Consider the following 6,791-nt stretch of genomic DNA (forward strand, 5'->3'; position numbering starts at 1 on the left):
GAGCCGCACTGGGAACGGCAGCGGCAGCAGCACTGGGACACGCACCGGTACTGGCATCCCCACAGGTACCAGGACCGGCATCGGGTAGTGGCACCTGCACCGGCAATGGGAACGGCTCCCGCACCGGGAACAAAAACGGGAGCGGCAGCGGGAGCCGGACCCGCACCGCGACCGGGAATGGAACAGGCAGCGGCAACGGGAGCCGCACCGGCAATGGGAGCGGGAACTGCACCGGGAGCGGGGCTGCCACCGGCGGCCGCATGAGGATCGGTAAAGGGACCCGCACCTGCACCGGAGCAACACCGGCACCAGGATCCGCACTGGGAACGGGACCCGCACCAAGAGCAGCACGGGGACCGGGACCGACCCCGCGGTTCCTGCCCGGTGTGTGCTCACATGGGTCCAAAGTAGTATTGAAATGATGCTAAAATGGCAATAAAAGAATAAAAAGCGTTAGAAAATCTACAATAAATAACGTTAAAATGGTCAAATGACAATGAAAAATAATAATATAATATAATATAATATAATATAATATAATATAATATAATATAATATAATATAATATAATATAATATAATATAATATAATATAATATAATATAATATAATATAATATAATATAATATAATAATAATATCTTTAAGGTCCCTTCCAACCTAGCCCATTCCCTGATTCTGTGATCCTAGGAGATATTATATGTAGAATTATTGTTATTAATAGTAACAATAATGTAATAAAATTGCTCAAATAATATATAGCATGACATCACATAAACGTATCAGAGAGCATAACATAATATAATGTCATATAACGACATGATATGACATCATAATATTGAATAAATGAATAGAATGAATAGGTGATCTTTAAGGTACCTTCCAACCCAACCCATTCCCTGATTCCATGGGGACAAAGGGACCTCAGGGGACAGGGAAACTCGGGGTGCAGCACCAGGGAGGTCCCAGCAGCCACGGGAGCGGGATGCCAAGCCCAGCCCATCTTTAGGAAGCACATCCTTGCTCCAACAGCGTGCAGGAAAAATCCAGGGATGCGTTACTGGGCTGAGCCCCGAGTTCCCCGCGGCGTCTGGAATGTTCCTCTGGCCTCGGGGAGGTGTGGAAGGGGCTCCATCCTCTCCCAGGTTCCTTCTGGGAGGAACTGAAAGCAGCTGAAAGTGCACCAGAAATGCACCCGCGGTCACCGAGCCACGCACCCCGCCCCGGTGCCTGCTCTGCACCCGCCCGGTTCTGCCGTGCCCTGCACGCACCCAGCTCTGCCCTGCACGGTCTCGGCGTCTTTGGGGTGGCTGGGAACGGGAATTCCACAAAAAGTCCTCATCGTGGCACCGCTGGAGCCTGGAGCCCCCTCCCCGGTGGGGGAAAACTGGGCACGAACCCAGCTCGGTGGGGAACGGTGCCCAGCCCCGGGTGTTCCCGGTCCATCCGACCGAGGAACAGGCAAATAATACTTTGGCATCGAGGTTTCTTCTTGCCCCGCCAGCCCCAAGAGCCTCAGCATCCCCAGGGCTGGTGCGGGGATGGGGCTGAGGCTGGTCCGTGCGGGGACACAGAGGGTGCTGGTCCCACCCATCTCCTCCACACAGGAGATGCCACCACCATGGTGGCCACAGGGGTCCCAGCTGGGTCCTTGTCCCTCCTGGCTCCTCCACAGCCCAGGTTCCAGGTGCAGACAGTGGATGGAGCAGACAAAGCTCCTCTTCTCCCCCGAGGCTGGGGCCACCTCGGATGGGCTCAGTGCCCTCCGGAGCCCTCCGGGATTCCAGTCCCGGCTGGAATTTTTCCCTGGAAGGGTTTGAGTTTGAGGGTGGGTGATGCCCTGGCTGGAAGGGAAGGATGGATTCCCGGGCAGCAAGGTTGGGATGGACATCTCCATCTCATCTCCATCTTCATCATCTCCATCTCCATCTCCATTTCCATCATGTCCATCTCCATCGCCATCTCCAGGAGAGGGGGCCCTTCAGCCGGCTGGGATCGACAGGGAAAGAGAAAATAAAGGAAAGGGGGGGAAAATGCAACAAAGGAGGAACTGAGAGTGCAATCCTGGCGAAGTGAAGGATGGAAAATCGCCTGCCCCGTCGCTCTGCATCCCTGGCTGGTTGGACGGGCTCCTTGTGGAGCTCGGAGCGTCCGAGGGCGGGATGAGAGGGGCGGGCAGGGAAAGGGAAGCGATCCTGCCGGGATGTACGAGACAGCGCAGGCGGTGGCTGCGAGCAGCCGAGTAAAGCCAGCGTGACAGCTCCCGGCTCATTCCAGCCTGCAGAATTCACCTTCCAGCCGGAAAAGCCCCGAAGGGAGCCGGGTTTGGTTTGGCCGGTTCTGCGGCTCTCAGGGCTGCGGGGGCTCTGGGGGATGCGGGATGCTCTGCAGGGAGGGTCCGTCTCCGACAGATCCCCCTCCCCAAATGTCCCTCTTGGCAAAAAGTGTCCCGTGAGCGGTAAAGGCCGGCGCTCCTCGGTGCCACTGGCGCAGGAGCTGTGTCCCAGGTGCCACCGGAGGGCGTTCAGGGACAGCAGTGCTTCAGTGAGTTAGGATCCTGCTCTCTGGATCCCAGTCCTGCCTCTCGGGGTGCCTCTTCCCCCATGCCAACCCCAAACCCCCCTGGGTGTGGAGGACAGCCTCGTTGCAGGGCTCTCTCTCGTTCCCCTGGTTCCGGGATGGTTTTAATTGAAGGGGAGCAGGGTGGGGATGCTGGCTGTCAGCAGGGGTGCCACCATCGCTGTGTCCCCCTCTGTCCCCCACCCTGACAGCCCCAGCCCTGCTCTACCCACCCTGCTGGGGTTCAGGGAGATGATTTTAGGGGTGAGAGTGGGGCAGACAACTGGGTCCTCTTGTTCTGGAGGGGACATGAGAGCCTGTCCCTCTGTGTGACCCCACCTCCCACTGCTACGCTGCCACCAGGGCCAGCCTTGGGGACACCCAGGGGACAGCCAGCCCCGAGGGCATCCCAGCTCTCCAGCCCACATCCTGCAGAGCTTGAGGAGCATCCACCATCCCAGGGGCTTTTGGCTCACACTGCCAGTGCTTGGTGGAACCTGGTGGCCCCTGGTGTTCCCATCTCTCGGCTCATGCATAATCCTGCCAGGGTGGGTGTACAGCCAGGTTTGAAGGGGATTCCTGGGATCCCAGAGCTTTTCCTGAGCAGGGCTTTGTGTGCAGGGAGGAGCTATCTCTGCATCTCTGCTGTTCCCTTCTCAGCCTGGGGACAAACTCCATGCTTGCCCTCTTTCCTGCCCTCTGATTCACAGGAGCCTTGTGAATCACCCTTGGGAATGGCACGGGAGCATCGATCAGCCCAAACTCTGCCTCCTTCCCCCCAGGAGGAGGGAGGGCAGGGTGGCAGGAGGGAAAAGGGCTCAGGCTGATTTGGGAGCACTGCTGGAGCAGAGACATGAGCTGGGTTTAATGTGCCCAGCTCCTTTGGATCTAGCTCTGCTCCACCCACAGGTCCAACCTGGATGGATTGGAGAACCAGCAGCTTCCTCACCCACCAGCTCCAGCACCCCAGAAGCTGCTCAGGGAGGCTGAGCAGAGATTTTTATTCCTCCCAAAAGGCAGAAACCAGTGTGGAGTTCTGTGTCTGTGGAGATGCAAAGAGAAAGATGGTGTTGGTGGGGTTTTCCTCTGTCACTAGTGCAGGGGACAAACAGCAAAAGTGAGACACAGAATTATTAATCCTCACGGGGAGATGGCTCCTGATAACAGATCCCAAACAGCCAAAGGACAGAAATTAGAGATGCAGGGTTCACTTTGAATTGGGAGGGCTATTGGATGTTAAAGCAACACCTCTCTTCCCCCCAGGAGAGTCACAAGCAGTTGTTCTGGCCCATTTTGGGGCTAGGGACTGATTTTCCCGGAGAGGAGATGCCACCAGCCCGAGTGCTGGCATCAGACAGGTGCCTCAGGCCGAGGGAGAAGCCTGTGTCTGCCCAGAGCTTTTCCTGCAGGAATGAGGGTGCTGGGAGCGTTTGGAAGTGGAGCTGGAGCCCTGCTGCTGTGGCTGGACTCATGACTCACTTTAAAACCAACCATAAAAGCAATTTTGCATGGAGTGATCAAAGCTTCCCTGGCTTATCAGCACCCTGATTCCAGTAACGAAACCATGGCACTCACAGACTGCCCGGGCAGTAATTGGAGGGCTTAATTGAGGAAGGTCATTAGGGACAGGCAAAGATAGGGCAACTGGAGCCTCTCACCTCCTGTGGGCTGCTGAGGCTTTCACAGCAGCCATGGTGAAAAGGGGAGGTTCAGGCTGGGTACCAGGAAAGGCTCCTCACCCAGAGGGTGGTGGGGCACTGAATGGGTACAGCCCCAAGAGCTCCAGGAGCATTTGGACTGTGCTCTGAGGCACAGGGTGGGATTGTTGGGGTGTCTGTGCGGGGGCTGGAATGATGATCCTTGGGGTCCCTTCCAGCTGAGGAGATTCCATGCTGTGATTTTGCGGAGCCCAGCAGGAAAACTGGAGCCTCTCCTGGGGTCTGGCCTGTTAAAAGGGATGCCCAAGGAGTGGTGAACATGCAGGGGTTTCAGACCAAGGTCTCAGGGGTCCCTCCTGCCTTTGCAGAATGCCTGGAAAGGTCTTCCATAGCTCTGTGGGATGGTTCCATCAGCATCAAGAGAGGGAGAGGCGCTAAATGTAGGTAGGGAATTATAAAGTGGCTGCCTTGCCTCACACCCCATGAAGAGAAGGGAAGGATAATTTGCCTGCCCATTCCTCTCCCCTCAAGCCTCTTCCCTCCCCCTGCTCCATCCTGATGCAGAGGTGACTTCTTCAGCCCTCCAGGAATGGATCTTGGGGAGCCCTCCCACCAGCAAGAGGCTGTTCCACACCACTGTTGTTAATATTAAGCTGCTTATCTGTCCCGGGGCCATAAAACTCTCATCTGCAAAGGGGGAAAAAAAATTCCCCTCTGTTCTTTCTATCTTCTCCTGTTTATTGCAGCCTTATCAGCACACCCATCCAGCCTTTGGGGCACAGGAGTCACGCAATGGCTGCAGCAAACGAGGCCTGTGGTCCCACACTGGGGCCAGCATCGCGTGTCCCCACAGGGCCAAGTCCACCCCACGGGGACAGCATGGCACCGATGAGTCCCCAGCAATCTCACTGCTCTTCTGAGTCACCAGGTTAGGCACTGAGGTGCACCTCCAGTGGATGACACCACCTTGCCCTGCGGCAGGAGAATGCTGGCTTTGGGATGTCCCTTGTGGGAAGTGGGTTTGGGACTCTGGTGCATTGACCTGTGGGATGTCCCTTGTGGGAAGTGGGTTTGGGACTCTGGTGCATTGACCTGGGTCCTTGTCACAGTTGGTGGAGCTGTTATTTGGCTGGTGAACCTCATGGGTTGTCCTAAAGCATCCTTCCACATTTTTTCCAATGCCTTTTGTAGCCTGCAGCAGGTTTGGACCTTCCCCTCCAGTGCTTTTCCTACGATATTGGGATCATGACGTTAAGTGGGGAAGACAAAGCTGGTGTGATGCCAACAGCTGCTTGTGCTGGCTCAGAGAATTTGGGTGGCTCTGAGGCTGTGTCACCTCGGTGTTCCACCATAAACTGTTGACCAAGCAGGGCCTGGACACACAGAGTCACTGCTTTTCCCCTAGGCTGCTTTAGCAGGTCTGGACAAGCCAGGATCTCCCCGAAGTCTTGGGCAATCGGCTTCCCCGTTCTCTTCCCCACCGCGCTTTCATCTCTGCCACTTCTGGGAAGCTTTTGTGCAATGCCTGATGAGTGATTGGCATTTGGACATGGCAGGAGCTCTGGCTGCAGCCCCACTGCCCGGGGTCTGGGGCTGTGGGGGCAGAACCCTCCCCTGGCATGGGTGCAGGACAGAGCGTGCTGCGCCGGGGTGGTGCTTGTCCCTGTCATTGCTGCCACGTGCTGGGGTTGGCTGGGGTGGCTTTGCGTGCAAAGCTGGGGAAAAGGAGGCATCTGGCTCTGCTGGCATGGGCTGACTGGCAGCCAATGTAAACTCTTGGGTTTGAGCTGGAGCAATTCCTGGGTGTCATTATTTTCCTGCCGTGAAAACACCTTTGTTCCAGCCTGGAACAGCAGCAGTTTGGCTTTCCCAGCAGCCAGGGCTGAAGGTGTCCTTCCTTGTGTCCTCCCTTGTGTCCCTCCTTGTGTCCTTCCTTGTGTCCTTCCCTGTGTCCTTCCTTGTGTCCTTCCTTGTGTCCTCCCTGTGTCCTTCCTTGTGTCCTTCCTTGTGTCCTCCCTAGTGTCCTTCCTTGTGTCCTTCCCTGTGTCCTCCCTTGTGTCCTCCAGGGTCACCACCGACCGTGGTGGAGGAGGTGGATGAAGGCTCAAGTTGCCCCGGGGGAGGTTTAGATATTGGGAAAATTTCTTCACCATGAAGGTGGTCAGTGGTGGAGTCACCATCCCTGGGGGTGTCAAAACATGTGGCACATGGGGACACAGGTTAGTGGTGGCCTTGGCACTGCTGGGCTTGATGATAATAAAGCCATTTCCAACCTAAACAATGCCATAATTCTGTAATTCTGATGGGGGCTGTGGGGTTATGCCATGGGTTGGCTGTTCTGCATCAGAGGGTGACTCCCAAAGTATATGGTCCAAGACTGGTTGTGGTGGAATAGCCAACATTTAATGGAATATCCAACACTAGAAACACCAGGAAACAAGACAGGCAGCAATTGCTACAAAACAAAGCAGATAAAGCAGAAGTCCCAATGGTTTCAGTTTATCCCATCACCCCACAGAGTCGTTCCAGACCCAGTTCTGCTGGCAGGACACCCTGGAGATGTCTTCTCCCACTGC

This window comes from Agelaius phoeniceus, chromosome 13 (genome assembly GCF_051311805.1).
Source record: "Agelaius phoeniceus isolate bAgePho1 chromosome 13, bAgePho1.hap1, whole genome shotgun sequence".
Taxonomy (NCBI): domain Eukaryota; kingdom Metazoa; phylum Chordata; class Aves; order Passeriformes; family Icteridae; genus Agelaius; species Agelaius phoeniceus.